The sequence below is a fragment of the Arvicanthis niloticus genome, chromosome 11, assembly GCF_011762505.2.
Source record: "Arvicanthis niloticus isolate mArvNil1 chromosome 11, mArvNil1.pat.X, whole genome shotgun sequence".
NCBI classification, from domain to species: Eukaryota; Metazoa; Chordata; class Mammalia; order Rodentia; family Muridae; genus Arvicanthis; species Arvicanthis niloticus.
In genome coordinates this window covers 40,991,341-41,007,813 of record NC_047668.1, presented here as the reverse complement: position 1 = coordinate 41,007,813, position 16,473 = coordinate 40,991,341, and the positions used below count along the sequence as shown (strand labels likewise).

The window sequence follows — 16,473 nt, the reverse complement described above, 5'->3', positions numbered from 1 at the left end:
TATTTTAGGCTTATTTTCTTAAGAAAAAAAAAAAAACAATAATAAGAGGGAAGATAAGGTAAGCAGGCCAGAATGAGGAAAGCTCTGTGTGGCCTGAAGCCAGCAACAGAGGGAGGGCTTCTTCCCCCTTCTGTGTCCGAGAGCAGTGTAACTGTATGGGACACAGCAGCTTAATATAGATAACACTGTGGACTTTTTGAAGAAATTTCTTGAGCATAAATTACATAGAGCTAGAGGGGGTTATAAGAGTAATAGGGATAGATGATTTGAAGATTGTGAAAGAAATCTCTAGTAATTAAGGTTTTGTACTGTTCATCAGTTTCTTGCCCCTGTCCCTTTCATTGCTGTTTGGGAAAGATTTAGGGAAAAGAAAACTTAGTTGATGGTCGAAATGACTTTTTTTTTTTTTTTTTTTGAAAATAATAAATTAGTTTCTCTAACCTCATGCATTAAAATTCTTCCATTAAAGTCTTGTTAAAGTGGGTGTTAGATTCTATTGAAACAAATACGTGTTTTCCTCTTAGGGGGCCACTCTTGCCTTGAGTGACTGGGTTTGTCTTTAACCGCACAGCAGTGTGGCATGAGCTATAACAGCTTAAGTATAGGGTGGGTTTGAGGCCATGGAACTGAGCCTGAGACCATAGAGAGAAAGGCTGGGCCTTTGGGCCTCACTGTTACTTGACTTTTTTTTTTTTTTTTTTTTTTTTTTTTTTTTTTTTTTTTTGTGAAATTTGTTTGTTTTGGTTTTGCCTTAAATTTTCAAAGGAAATCCAAGTTGTCAGTCTCTGATGAGTTTGGTTTTGTTGGGTTTTGTCACTAATACATTGTAAAGTTAAGGAAGAAGCAGCAATGATGGTGCAACAGAATGATGTCGGAGGAAGGAGAAAGGTGCAGATGCTGGCCTGGTGTTCTTGGACCTGGGAGCCATACGTGGCATGGCATATTTGCTTTTCTGAAGGCAGGTTGCATCTGATAAGGGAGGTCTTTTCCTGGCTTCTAGAGTCCTCCCCGTTTCCCCTCCCTGGGAAACGGCTAGTAAATACCTTTTCTTAGCTTTCTTTCCCATGTATTGAAATCAAGCTAGCTGTAAAGAAGAAAGAAAACGTATTTATGGAGAGTGCTCGCCCCCCAAATGTTTCTACGATTTCATGAAGTTGGTGGAGAATCCAGTCACTGTTAAAGACAGTAATCAAGAAGGACAACCCTGAGTGTTTCCTAAGTCAAGCCAGAGCAGCCTCAGAAGCTGCTGCAGGCTCGGTCCATCTCTCCAGCCTCTCACAGACAACCCCGTTTATGTCCGCTATCCCAACACACTTCGTTTCTAAGCGAATACATCGAGTCACTGTTGCCTGACTCCTCAGAATGAATTTATAATCGTAGTACTATCATCCAAAGAACAAGACAGTTGGTCACTGTTCTCCTCCCCAGCACATACACAGCATTCCAACTTGACTGATTTCCCTTTTCATTCTTCTACAGCTAGCTACTAGTTACATTCATGAGATCATTTTTGGATGGCTGTCTTCTAATTTGGAGACATAATCAGAATGCAATCTAAAGTTAAATAAATCAAATTCTCATTCCCCCCACCCCAAATACACATTCTATGAAATGACTGTCTAGTTGGGATACTGTAAAGATTATTTGTTTCTCCTTAGAAGGATTTAAAACTAATGCTTGCACTACTGTTAATTCTGAAGGAGGTCATTATACTGTGGTTACTGCATTTAACTGGCAGAACAGGGTTCACTGTGTGCTTATAGGAGTTTCTCATATCTTGAGTATCCTGAAATCATTCTGGAGATGGTCAATCTACATCATATTTATACTTCTGTCCAATTATATACTACTCAGGGAAAATAGAATGAAAAGTATTCTTCCCTTAAATCTCATTTTCTTGAAGCAGTAATTGTCAATTTGGTGTGTCTCAGCTCACTGGTTTTTTGTTTGTTTGTTTGTTTTAGGTTTTTTTTTTTTAAATACACATTTTAATTGGCGATTGGGGTGACTAGGGAAGCTTGCTTAGCTTTTAGAGTACTCAGCTGGAGAGAAAGTTCTCTGGGTTTCAGCGATGCATGATTGCTGTGTCTACCCACCGTGGATGACACCCGCACAGGGTATCTCCACACATGCCACTTTGGAGGAAAACAGTTACAGTGGAGGTTTCTAGAAAATGATGGTGATTTTATATGAGTACTTAGTGGCCTGGCCGGTCCTTCAGGCTCTTGCTTGGGGGAGCACCACCTCCTCTACCCTCATCCCCACCCCAATCCTGTAGGGCAAAGGGCAAAGGGAAGGGCAGGTTTACAAAGGGAACTGCTAACTGTCAATGCTTTTTATTACTGGGGCTTGAGGTGGTGACATTTTATAAAATGGTTGTCTAGCAACAGGAGGAATACTTTTTAATCCATTAACTCAGAACGGGTAGCAACATGCCATTTCCTAGTTGCTTCCTTTAGTTTCTATTTCTGCTGGGTAAATCAGGAAAGGATTAAATACTCCCCATAAATTGCTGATTTTACCAGACAGGGTTTACCACCATGTAACTCTACAGCAATTATTCAGAGAATTAAATTAGTCATTCTTTTTTTTTTTTTAATTACAGAAAACAATTTAAAATCATCATCAAAACAATCATGAAGGTTTTACTTTTGAAGACTAGATTAGACAGTTAGGACAAAGGTTTTTCCTACTTGAAACCCATAACCCATACGGCGTCGATGTTCAGCTTGTGTGTTCATGAGCAAATCTAGAACATTGAACTTACTGTTTCCTTATCAGTTGTTTGTATCAGCTCGCTGACTTTAAGAGTTCCACGCTCTACCTGACCCAAACATTCTTGAGAGAGTAGACATGTTTAGAATGATTGCTTCTGCTGTGTCTGCTGAGATTTGGATCAAATGTATAGTTATAAACCAGTATTGTAAAAGGTTTTATCTAGGCATTAATAATCTGCCCTGGCTGAAATTTAACACACCCCGTTTAACCTAGGTGAATTCTGGCTTACACTGTGACTGTAACCTTAACCTGCCCAAGGACCATACATTCCTGTTACATTCCACCCGTGGCATCTGAGGAATGGTTGATCATTTATCAGATTGCCGTGGCCCTTGCCAAAGGCTAACTTTCTGCTTCTCACTGCCCTTGGAAAAGTGAGTTTGTATCAGGCTTCTGAATGCTGAAGGAAGAGATTTGCATTTTAAACAAAGCCACTCAAGTTGGGTGGATTAGAATGTGGCAGCTCTCTACAGTGATTTTCTGTAACACCATGTAGTCAAATCTATTGATATTGACGCTCCTCCTGGAAGGAAATTGAAAATGAAATTTTCCACACTGATATTTTGTAGGAATGCTCTTATAATCAACGACTAAGCTGCTTTTTGAGGCTCTTGTTGTACAGAGGATGCAGCCAATTTACATTTTAATTAGTAGGCTGCTTAATAATGTTTTGTATGTTTTCAGATAATAATTTATTTTAATAGGTTTTTAACACAATGCAAACTCCAGTGAAGAACTGACAAGAAGCTCCATAGGTCACTGATTGGGGAAAATTTTTGTCAAACAGAACCTAATGACACATTTCTATGCCAGCTAATTTGTCTTGCCTTTAAAACTGGTGGTAACTCTTAATTCCATTTTTATAAAGCAGTGGACAGCCTATCTGTTCTATAAATAACCCTTCAAAGATCCTGTACAACCACTGTCTGAAAGCGATCCAGTGACACAAAGCCACCTCCAGCTGTGTTTTCTTACATGTTGCTTCTGTAACCATCGATGGAATATAATATATTATAAAGCCAGAAGTTATGGAGCAAGGGAAGTAAAATGACTAAGCAATTTATGAGGAGCGTGTCTGGAGTGGAGGAGTGGGGGTTGCCCGCTGCAATCTCTAAGTTGCTGCTCCCTGCACAGGCTCTATTTTGGGAAAGCTTCTTTGAGAGAGATCAGTTTGTTAATTATTTTCTCTGTCCTTTCATGGGGAAGGACACAGGTAGAGTGTTTGATAAACTTTTAAAATATGTCTCTGTCCCCATTTTAAATGTCTTTGGTTCCGTACACACCCATCTGTCACTGAAGTCCATTTGCTGCTGACTTAATCACACACAGAAAGGACGCCTGGGTTGAATGGAGATACAGTCTTGTCTGTCTTTTGTCAGCTTTATGTCCTGGAAGGCGCCTCCACCCCAGAAGGGGCATCACATGAGGCAACAGGAATGCCAGGGACAGGGATTCCTGGGATGTGAAGGCCCCATCATGTTAAGATGAAGGTGCCTGGCTGCATACCCGCCTTCCCTTTCAGCTGAACACTGGTGGCCTGACCCGAGGGGAGCCTTAGTTCCCAGAGCCAGCGCTTGCAGTGTTTCCGTTTGCCTTCCCAGGTGGAGGACATCCTGTGGGTGGGCTGTGCTTTTTTGTTCTTTTAATTTGAAGATTTTTTTTTTTTTTTAATGAAGTGGTCTTTCTCAACCAATCCACAAATCAGTTGTCATTGTAGGGTGAGTTGAAACCACATTGTATCAGACAAGCTGTGACACGATTCATAACCATTTTTTTCCTACTCCGAGTCTTCAGAGCTGCACAGTGGCTTATTGCTGGCTTTTAAAGGTGTTTTTAACTTACATGTGATTTTTTTCCTTCTTATTTCTGTGTCTTTAAAGGGATTAAACAGTAGTTTAAAAGAACCCGTGTATGTGTTTGCTTATTTCTGAGGTTAAATGCCGTCTATGGATGGATGAATCCAGTGCCCAATCCCATGAGCAGTGTTTTGTTTTGTTTTTTTTATCATTGAGTCTTCAATAACTTAAACATTATTTCACTCTACTTTTTATTATCCCTGGGGAGGGGTGCGTGTGCCATGGTGCTTGTATGGCCAGAAGACAATATAGAGTCTGTTTCCTTTTCTTCCATTAAGTGGATTATGGCCATTGACCTCAGGTCTCCAGGTTTGCAAGGCAAGCACCTTCCCCTCGTTGAACCATCTCACTGGCTTTTAAATGTTAAAAACACTGCTCTATATACTTTGGGAGGTAACTAACCCTAGAGTAAACATGAAAGTTGGTCCATGGATCTGTAGCCTACAACAGACTTGGCTGTAACGAAGGCATCAGTTTTCTTAGCTTGAAAGGAAGAGCTGCCTTAATAGCCCTGCGGTTGGCTCTTTCTTACTACCCATGTCCTGACTTGGGTTTTGTTTTTAAGCTGTGCTGAGCTCTCCCTGCATATGTGCTCTTGAGGTCTTTTTGTTGTTGTTGTTGTTTTGTTGTTGTTCTGATGTGAAGAATCTTGGGACACACACACACACACTTATATATGTTTAGTGTTTTGCCTACATGTATGTCTGCACCACATGCATGTCTGGTGGCACAGAGGCTGGAAGGCAGCATTGGAGTCCATGCAACTAGAGTTACAGATGGTGAACTGCCTTGTGGGTGCTAGGAATCAAACCTAGATCTTGAAGAGTGGCCTTTGCTTTTAATTGCTGAGCCATCTTGCCAGCCCTGTTATAGTAACTTTTATTGTTGATTTGAGAAGCTAGGTTGACCATACAAAGAGATCTAGACATTGTGTTCTATCTGCCGGACACCTGAGAGTAGCAGTGCCCCACCCCCACCCCTCATGCCCATTTAGTTACTTCCCGAAGTAACTAAAGCATATGGCAGTGTCTTTAAGGGCAATGCTTTAAGTTGGGTTAAGAGTAAAGGTAGTTTGTATACGGAATTGCTGCTCAAGTGCCGGGTAAAGGAGAACAAATTGCTTCCCTTGCCTTAGATGAGCTACCGAATTGTGAGTGAAGACTTACAGCCCTGTCCCCAGCACAAAGTGCCTGTGCAGGGCGGGGAAGGAAGCAGAGCTGGGGGAGTGTGGGTACTAAGGGGAGGCTTTTGCTCTGCTGGGCTTGGATGCTGGGATAGGTGCCCAGCTGGAGAAAGAAAGGAAAGCTAGGTCAAGGAGTCTACAGTGTGTTAGCCATGGTAGAAGCAGAACAGCAGGGGCTGAGGTTTATTCTGCCAGCAATATGCTGACCTATTTAGCAGTAACTCCGCCCCCCACCCCCCCACCTCCATTAGACAGGAATAGTGGGGAAATTGTTTAGCTGTTGTTTAGAAGAAGCTCAATCGTGCAGGTATAGAGCACAGCCTGGTGCTGGCTACTCAGTTTGAACAGGTGTTCCTACTTTAACAGAGGATTGACCTTTTCCTCCAGGGCTAGGGATGGGATGCAGGGCCTTGTACATGCTAGGCCAGTGCCCACCACTGCTCTACGCTCTGCACTCCAGGATGACTTTTTTAAAAAGGATGATGCACAGAAGGCCAGCACACCTTCCTGTGATGATTAATCTTTCTTTGTCTGCCTGTCTGGACTTACAACCACCCACAGGCACACCTCTGGCCATGTCTGCAAGGAAGGCACTCTGATGCGGGCAGTACCATCCCATGGGTTCGCATTCTGGAATAAATGACACAGTGAGCTGAGCATCAACATAGGTCTTTTGCCTCTCCATTGCAGAGGCAGTGGGACTGCCAGCCCTGCTGCTGCCTGCCTCCCTGCTGTGATAGACCTTGCCCTCAAACCATAAGCATAATAAACCGTCTTCAAATTGCTTTTAGTGGTTTTTTTTTTTTTTTTTTTTTTTTTTTTTTTTTTTTTATCTATCATAGAAATGAGAAAAAGTAACAGACTGCTTCTCTAGCTTCTCTCCCTCCTCAGAAGTTCAGTGTCAATATGAGCCTCTGGGTAAGCTTTTCATTTGTGAACTTCACAAATGTGTGAATTTTAAAAACAATTCTATTTCTTCCAGCCTTCCTAGATTTAGTGAACCTAAACTATACATTATGTTAGTTCAGTCTGCTTGTTGGTGGAGCCAAATATCAGCTTCAGTTTTTAAAGTCATGAAATACTGCATTTTTTTTTTGTTGTTGTTGTTGGTGGTAAAATCATCTACTCTATACTGTAAATGTAAATTTTTGCCTGATGTAATTGTTGTCTCCGAGGCTTACTCTCTCAGTCTGCTAACCTGGGCCTAGTGCTGGGCTCAAACTCCTCTCCAAGCTGACTGATTCAATCTGGCTTCTTTCTTGGCCTTTGACTGAATTGTTCTGCTTGGCCTCAAACTAACTCTGGCAATCTGTTCTAATCTTCTGGCTTCTTCTCATTCTCTGGCTTATTCTCTTTTCAACTTGTCTCTGTAAAACCCTCCTAGTAAAACTGCTCCCTCTCTGTGCCCAGCTCTCTTAAATTGCCTCTCCTTCTTGTCTCTTCTTGTGAGAATTGGGCACATCCTATCTCTGACTTATCCTGTCAAATCTTTCTCAGATTCATCACTTTGTCTGTCCCTCAATTAGAAGTCACTTTCAAACATAGCTGCTTCCTTCTACCTAGTAGTTTTACCTAGAATTTGCTCTGTTCTAGGTTGGCCTTGAACTTGGAGATCTTTTGCCTCCTGGGATTAAAGGCCTATACTACAATGCCTAGATCTAAATTTAGCAGGGTGGAATCTTGCCACAAGGTCATTACTCCTTTAATTCAATTTAATATCCTTGAACACAGGATTCAGCTCCATTTCACTTCCTGGTGCCCTTTTAATTCTCGAGCCATATGTTTTATATTTTTCCTTTCTCAGCTTACTATGCTTATTCAAAACACTCTTCATGAGACTTAACCAGAGAACAAAGTCTGTGATGGGCATTTCTGAGACTTCCTTTGTCAATGCAATTAATCTGAGTCTCTTTACCTTAGCCTCAGGCAGACTTTCCAGACAAGGGCAAAAAGCAGCCGCACTTTTCACCAAAATACCACAAAAACAGTCTCTAGGGCACATATTCTCCACCTAAAGCTCTTAGGCCAGGTCGGCACAATTCAGATCACTCTCAGTAACAAAGTCTTCCATATTCCTACTAGGATTGCCTATTAAGCCCCACTTAAAGCACTCCACTGCCTTCCAAATCCAAAGTCCCCAGATCTACATTCTTCCAAACAAAAGCATGGCCAGGTGTATCACAGCAATACCCCAGTCCCTGGTACTAACTTCTGTCTTAGTTAGGGTTTTACTGCTGTGAACAGACACCATGACCAAGGAAACTCTTAAAAGGAAAACATTTAATTGGGGCTGGCTTACAGGTTCAGAGGTTCAATCCATTATAATTAAGTCAGGAAGCATGGCAGCATCCAGACAGGCATGGTGCAGGAGGAGCTAAGAGTTCTACATCTTTATCTTATGGCTGCTAGCAGAATAACCGACTTCCAGGCAGCTAGAATGAGGGTCTTATAGCCCACACCCACAGTGACACACCTGCTTTAACAGGGCCACACCTACTCCAACAAGGACACATCTTCTAATAGTGCCATTCTCTGGGCTGATCATATACAAACCATCAGAGCTTCTCTTGCTTTATCAATGAAATATGATCTTAGTTGCTTGAGCTCCTGTAGCAAAGTGCTAAGATGATCCCTGTATGTACGTGGGTTGCTCTTCCCTCTCAGTGCACACAGGCTCACCTTGTAGCTTCTTGCCCAGGGTGGGGCATGCATCCCTCTTGCTCTGCTCCTTTTCCATCACACCAAATTCCCTGAGAGGTGTCCTCTGCCCAGAGAACTCTTTGTCATCAGGATGCTCTGAGGAATGTGTTAGGGTACCATGCTCATTAAGCCTGTGTTTGTATACTGACCCCATGGTGTAATTGCTAAAGCACACATTTATAAATTGAACAATGAAAAAGATATTACTGGCTCAGTGGTTAAGAGCACTGACTGCTCTTCCAGAGGTCATGAGTTCAAATCCCAGCAACCACATGGTGGCTCACAACCATCCATAATGAGATCTGATGCCCTCATATGGGTGTCTGAAGACAGCTACAGTGTACTTACACAAAATAAATAAATAAATTCTAAAAAAAAAAGATATTACTAATAAAGGAGGAAGTCTAGGTGTAAAAGGAGATCCAGCTGAATTTATGAACATGAAGTGATATTTTAGTCAGACTAACTAGAACCAGGATCCTTCCACTTCCTAGGGCTTCTGTTACTAGTGACTACCTGTAGTTGCTCTGTGGATATAATTCCCAAAGTTTCTATATTTCATGATGTGGAGCCAAGTTTAGTTCAAATTGCTTATTGAAGGCCATGTTTAAGCATGGGGACTGCTTGAAACACTTACATTTCTGGGTTTGACACAAACAGAATTACCTAGAAAAACGATTGTTCTGTGTCTGCTAAATTGACAGAGTCTGTGCTTTTTGATGCAAAGAGATTTCACAGCCACACAAAACAACAAAGTGTGATGAGTTCTAGTCAATCTTTAGTATGTCAACAACAACGACTGAAGGCATAGGCAGACATGATTACCTGTTTCCCACCCTGACCCTCCTATTACAAACTATTTTGTTAGTTGCTGCCTCCCTTTCTATTCACACTGGCTTTGACCTGGGGAACAAAATATATTCAAGTAAATAAAACTAAAAAAATACCCAATGCCCTACCGGTGGTAACCAATGTTAGTATCTTGTTGAATTTCTGGTCTTTGTTATTGATGATCAAGATGAATTTTACAAAACAATTCTGAAAATTCATTTTAAACAACACATTTTATACTTCTTTTATGTTGACTTAAAGGGACAACAATGAAGAGAAAAGAAATAAAGAATGGAGTGATATCAGATTAAATAAACCATGTGCCCCCTGAACTTTACTCGAAACTCAGAAGAACAGGGTTAGGGAAGTTGGTGTGTGGACTGGGAAGCAGAAGGGGACGGTGTGATGGTTTGTATACACTCAGCCCAGGGAGTGACACTATTAGAAGGTGTGACCCTGTTGGGGTAGGTGTGTCACTGTGGGTGTGGGCAATAAGACCCTCATCCTAGCTGCCCGGAAGCCAGTCTTCCACTCGCAGCCTTCAGATGAAGATGTAGAACTCTCAGCTCTGCCTGCACCATGCCTGCCTGGATGCTGCCATGCTCCCGCCTTGATTATAATGGACTGAACCTCTGAACCTCTAAGCCGGCCCCAATTAAATGTTGTCCTTTATAAGACTCACATTGGTCATGATGTCTGTTCACGGCAGTAAAACCATAACTAAGACAGATGGGAAGCATGTTTGTCTTTTATATCGTTGGATATAATTTCATGAAAGTAATTTTCTTTGGTAGAGCATCAGGACTTGGACAGAATGGATTAAAACTTTTGTTCACTCTTAGGCAGAATAATAAAGTAGCTCATGAGAAAGTCAGGATTTACCTAATAAAAGGGAACTGCTGGGTGACTGTCTGTCACCTGACTTTCTGAGTCAGTAGCCCTGAGAAGCTCGGGACGGCACACACAGGCTCCTGACATTTGGTTCCATCAGGAGTTTGGCCCTGTGAGCCATAGCATGCTGAGTGCTTCGGGTTTCCAATGCAGTACCTTTTGGTGAGAACTCCCTTCTGAAAGGCTGAAGAGTCCCAACTTGTTGGCTCTTCCACAGAAGTTTTACATGGAGCCACATGTCACTACAGTTCTGTTTGCCAGATTGTAGGACACTGTCCTCAGAACACAACAGCCATTCCCATCCTCAACAGAGCAGCTGTGGCCCATGAGGGAGTCTTGAGATCAGGCCTGGTGATGTCTCATAGGAAGCAGTCAGGGTTATCAGACGGTCACCTGAGATCTCAGCCATTCCTTCCAGCACCTTCTTGCCAGGTGAATTTTGCTCTGCCCCAGATGCATGTACTCATGTAGCCTGGGTAGGTGATGGAGTGTGCAGAATGGGGAAGGTAAACGGAACCAGGAACTCTATCTTTGCAGCTATGGGGAAAGCATCACCCCTCTTGGGTTGAGACTTTTCAGTGTTGTGGATGTTTGGGGTCCCACACTCCTCCTATAAGTAGGTATTATTGGAATCCAGGGTGAAGAGGAGGGGAGGAAGGTAGGAGGTGGGGCATACTTGGAGGAAGTGAGTGGGTCATTGTACTAGCTAGTTTTATGGGTCAACTTGACATAAGCTGGAGTTATCACAGAGAAAGGAGCCTCCATTGAAGCAATGCCTTCATGAAATCTAGCTGTAAGGCATTTTTTTTTTTTTTCAATTAGTGATCAAGTGTCCCCACTTGATCCAGAGCATTGTGGGTGGAGCCATCCCTGGGCTGGTAGCCCTGGGTTCTATAAGAAAGCAAACTGAGCAAGGCAGGGGAAGCAAGCCAACATGGAAGTGTAGGCTGAATAAACCCCAACTTGCTTCTTGACCATGATGTTTTGTGCAGGAATACAAACCCTGACTAAGACTCAGGGTGTGTCCTTATGTATATATTACTCTGGTCTTTTCCTGTATACCTTTCTCTCCCTTCACCACATGTTCATAGTACCATGATGTTCAACCCAAACTATGAGGTGAGTCTCCACTGCTAATCCCATGAAAGTTATGAGTCTAAATAAATCCTTCCTGTCTTAAGTGGGTTGTGTCAGATGTCTTATCACAGTGACACAAAAGTAACTTAATCAGCAGCATTTATCACTCATTAAGCCAAACACCCCCAGAGCATCTCTGTATTAGTATCTTTTCTTCCTGCTGTGACAAAGTCTCTGACAGTGGCAACATGGAAAGAAAGAAGGGTTTATTTCAGCTCACTGTTGGAGGGTAGAGTTTATGGCAGCAGGGAAGCTGGGGCTTGAAGCAGCCGGGCTGTGTCCATCAGCAGCCAGGAAGCAAGGGGAGAGGGATGCTGGTGTTCAGGTAGCTCGCTGTGGGGATCCAGCCCGAGAACTGTGCAACCCATGCCTAGGACAGGGCTCCCCCGCTCAACCCAACCTAGAAACTTCCTCATAGACATGCTCAGGGATTGTCTCCTGGGTGACTCTAGTTCCTGTTGATAGTTAATGTTAACAACTATAATCTCCAATACCACTTTTCTTTTCAGCACTGTTCAGTATATGAGTTGGTCAACTTTATGCTTCATATCTCTGATTAAGAAGCCAGAGAATCCCAAGTGGTAATAGAAGAGAAGCTGACACTTCTATCTTTCTATGTGTTTGCCAAATTCTTTGTAACTAATATTCATCTTATCTAATTTTTAAAAATACTTAATTTCCTAACTCCTCTGGGGTGGGGGAAGCGGGTCCTGTGGGTATCACAAGACAGAGGAAATCAGACACCCTGGAACTGAACTTATAGGCAGCCATTACTCACCAATGTGGGTGCTGTGAACCAAACTCTGATTCTCTGCAAGAGCAAGTTCTCTGAGCCATCTCTCCAGCTGTACATATTTACTTTATAATCCTAGAAGAGTAACACTGTAGCTGAAGCTGGCCTTAAATTGACAGCAATCCTCCTGCCTCAGTCTCCTCTAAGCAGTGGAATTATGAGTATGATCTATCATACCAACCAAGAAAGAGCCATTTCAGAGCAACATAGTATATAAATCATGTTGGAAAATATGCTAGACAATGAAACTGAGGCCACAGAGAAAGATCAGACTGCTGCAGTCATCAGGCCAGGTTGCTGATGTTATGGGAAAAAGACCCAAGGGCGATTAAATTACAGCTTTGATGGAGAGCGTGGTGAGGAGTGGAAAGATAATACCTATTTTTCCTTCTACGGAAAAACACATGACAAGAAGGTAAGCCAGACTCTCAAAGTCGGTGGTGATTCAGAGTCTTGGGTTGTTGAGTGATCCCAGAGCAAAACCCATAGGGTGTGTTTCTTAGAAAGACCTAGGCAGGCTACATGAACCAGAGAAAGACCAAAGAACAGGGGAAGAGGCATGTCGACGAGACAAAACTGAGGAGGAAAGATTAGTTCTGCAGTAGTTCGGTTGCAAGATGGGTATGAGGGTCCATAGCATGGAAGGAACCAGGGGCTGGCAAATACTTGTTATCAAAGTGGAACTTTTCCCTGAGTCAGAGTAGCCTTTCACAGAGGCAGGGGGTGATGGATAGAAGCTTGTAGATGAACCCTGTTTCACCAAGACTGCCCTGAAAATACTGCCTCCTTATCTCTCCCAACCCCCACAACATTTTGAATGCTTTTAGAAAATCACTTTTATACGTTATCGGGTCATTCTTAAATCATTAAAAAATTCATTTTATTGCAGAAATGCCTGATCCCTATAATTAAAAAAAGAAAAAGGCCTGAGAGTTTTACCCCAGCTCCAGTTCAGACCTGCCTGGCCCAGGGCTGGGCAGGGGCTGGCTTTAGGATTGTTAGAATGTGTTCCCAGCCTCCCTTGCCTCCCCTCATCAAGCCCACCCTGCATCCTGGTACTGTGAAAATATTTTTTTTCTATCCATCTCAAATTTTTTATTGGATATTTTCTTTATTTACATTTCAAATGTTATCCCTTTTCCCGGTTTCCCCCCACTTCTGAAACCCCCTATCCCACCCCCTCCCCTGCTTCTGTGAGGGTGTTCACCCACCCACCCACTCCTGGCTCCCTGCCCTCAACTTCCTGTACACTGAGGCATCGAGCCTTCAGAGGACCAAGGGCCTCTCCTCCCCTTGGTGCCCAACAAGGCCATCCTCTGCTACATATGCGGCTGGAGCCATGGGTCCCTCCATGTGTACTCCTTCATCCTGGTGCTTTAACCTCCAGTTCCTAACCACAGCGCTTTCCACAACAGCCCAAGAGAAGAATGATGTGCTCACTGAATGTCTGCAGGAATTCTGTCTCAGAGAGGGGAGGAAAGGTAGGTCCCTGGAGCAGGGCTTGTGTCTGAGACTGAGATCTGCTTTGCCAAGTTCTTCATGGAGAATCCCCAGTGTGACTCTGCAGGGCCTGGATGCCCCTAAGTTGGGGCTCAGCACGTGGCTCTTCTGCCGACCTCATTAGTGCTGTGCTTCCAGGGTCCCCAAAGACAGACAGTGGGATGTGCTTGCCCCTCATTCTGGTTCCCCTCCAGCCCCTGGAGGCAGAGAGCTCAGTGTAGGAAAGCATGAACCTGGTCCTGTCTAAAGCCAGCTTCCTGGCTTGTGGAGGTCATCCCATTAATCTACAAGGTACTTGGAGGAGGCCCTGGGAGGCTTGGATGTGAAATGGGCTGGAAGGAACCTCCAGTCACCCTTTCGCTCAAATGTGAGTTCCTGGGGGTAGCCCCTAAAGGCACAGGAACCACATTTCCTGTTATTTCTCTTCAGTGAGATCTTTTCATCCACCTCTTTCACCCTCCTTTCACTGATAACAGTCTCTCTCCCCCTCTCTCCCCCTCTCTTTTTCCTTTTCTTCCTCCTCCTTCTCCTTCTTCTCCTTCTTCCTCTTCTTCCTCCTCCTTTTGAGACAGGGTTTCACTAAGCAGACCAGGCCAGCCTCTAACTCACAGAGATTCCCCTTGCCTCTTCTCTGAGTGCTGAGAGCAAAGGTGTTTGCCACAAAGCCCAGTGTATCTGTTAGCAAAAAAATACTGGCCAGCCTTGGGGGGTGGCCTGGCAGGGTTTGAGGGGAAGGCAGACAGAACAGGGGCAGTCTGTAAGGGCAAGCCTTCCAACTGCCTTACTTACAGGTGTGGGGAATGGGCTCCAAAGAGGAGAAGGGCTACTGAACAGTTTAACTGAGAAATGCTTAGTGTCCTAAGGGGTAAAAAGGGGGGTTCTGGGTGGGGAGAGGAGGTGGGAGGGTAGGCAGTCCCATGAAGGAGCTTCCAAAGCTTTTAAATAGATCTGAGTGAGAAACACAGTCAGGTTTGTTAGACAGCATAGGGTGATATGTGAGAAAACGTCCCACTTCCGTGGGGTCCCACTCACTTCCTTTGATGGATAGAGCCTGTAATATCTGCCATATTGGGGATGAGATTGACTGTGGGCAGAACTCTAGAACTCTGAAGTAATGAAGTTAGGTGGAACCTGGGAAGGAGTACCATGCCTGGAAGAGTAGGAAATTGGTATCCTGACCGAAGAAGGGAACATTGCCAGGATGGGATTGCTGATGGTATCCAGCATAGGTGGTCAGGGATTGGTTAATAGCATTTGGTGACCTTCCAGAGACACCTTCTGCAGAGGTGGGAAGAGCACAGTTGGGAGGGGGCTTCGGGGAAGACGGTGGGTCGTCAGCTGGAAGGAGGCAGTACGGAGATCTGCCGAGGCAGTGCACTCTTCTGATGATGGAGAAGGCAGATTTTGGGCTCCTGGACCCTAGAAGAAGGAGCTAAGCGGCTTTCAGTGGGCAATGACTTCCAAAGTTGTAACTGTGGTTTATTTTTCGGAATGATTGCTTACAATACCAGGAATGGGTTATAAATTAATTCATAAGAGTGAATGACAGGGAAAAATATTGCCTGGGGAGACTGTGAAAAATACACTCATTTAGCTGGGTCAGCTGGGAGGTGGAGGCAGGAGGATCCGGAGCATGAGGTCATCCTTGGCTACATAGCAAGTGTGAGGCTCAAAGCAAAACAAAGCAAAACAAAACACAACAAACAAAACAAAATAGCTGAAGCCAAACCAAACAAAGAAGCAATGTTTCCACTCCTTTAAAATAGAGGGAAGGCCGTCCAAGCCACTTCAGCACCTGCCACTCTTCCCACACTGCCGTCCAGGAGGCGTGGCCACTCGAAGCACCGCCCACCACACGACCACGTGACCTGTCAGTTCCTGAGTCTCAGGAAAATGGCCGCCGGGCGTGGTACGGGCACTGTGCTAATAGCTGCGCGCTCTTGGCGTTGTGTCCTCTGACAAGGTCTGCGGCGCTACGAGCCGGTTCTGCAGAGCCGAGGGCGCCGTCCTCGGCCAGGTCGTGACCCGGTCAGTGCGGAGGCGGAGAGGTCTGGTGAGGGAGGGCGACGGAGGGTCCGAGGCGCGGGGGAGGGGGGACGAGTCTGTAGGTGACACCGGAGAGGGGCAGGGGGCCGGGATCGAGGCTGGGTGCGGGGCGTCCGGGCCGAGAGGGTGAGGTCGGTGCAGCCCGAACGCGGAACGCGGGCGCTCTGGTGCGGCGTTCTCCGGTAGGCACTGGCGGGGACTCCAGGCCCAGGCCGCTTTCATTGCTGTCACACCCATCACTTAGTCCCCGAGGCTTACCTTCTCAGTTGCTTTGCTTTCCAGGGAGCAGAAGTTGTTTTCTTCTGTGTTTTCTTCGCGGAACCCACTGCCCCATTGTCCTGTGCAGGCTTTTAAACGCCTTGCAAAAACCCGGCAAGACCCCGATTAGAACGCGTCCATGTTTGCTTTGTGGGAATTTGTTTTTTCTAGGTTGTCTTCACGTATAGAAAGGTTTAAACCATTTTAGACCATTTTCTCATTAATAACTGCTTGTGGAGCTCTCTGCACCCTAGAGGTGCTTGCTAAAAATGCAGCGGTTTTGCTTTTCAGAGATTCCCATTTCTTGGTGTGGGGTGTGGCTGAGGAACGACCTCTTGGAGGTGATAGGTTAGTCCCCGCTCTTTTTTTTTTTTTTTTTTTTTTTTTGACACCACAAAGAAACAACAAGCCAAGACGGCTACATTAAAAGGAAAAGATACATACTTTATTTTGAAGAGCGGTTGGGTGTCTGGTTCAGAGCCAAGATTGAAAATGCCATG

The 16,473-nt window shown here is 44.5% G+C and overlaps 1 protein-coding gene across 17 annotated transcripts in view; it reads left to right on the top strand.

Annotated features, from left to right (window-relative positions):
• Positions 1-15,539: 15,539 nt before the first annotated feature.
• The window catches only part of Kidins220 (kinase D interacting substrate 220), an 82,541-nt gene continuing 81,607 nt past the window's right edge, over positions 15,540-16,473 (top strand). For 12 of the 17 annotated variants that reach the window (XM_076942069.1, XM_076942068.1, XM_076942067.1 and 9 more), the window contains exon 1: positions 15,544-15,697. The gene's annotated coding sequence lies outside the window, so the exon portion shown is untranslated. Of the gene's footprint in view, positions 15,723-16,473 lie in introns of all 17 variants that reach the window. The other 5 variants (XM_034513832.2, XM_076942063.1, XM_076942066.1 and 2 more) reach the window with 3 other exon arrangements.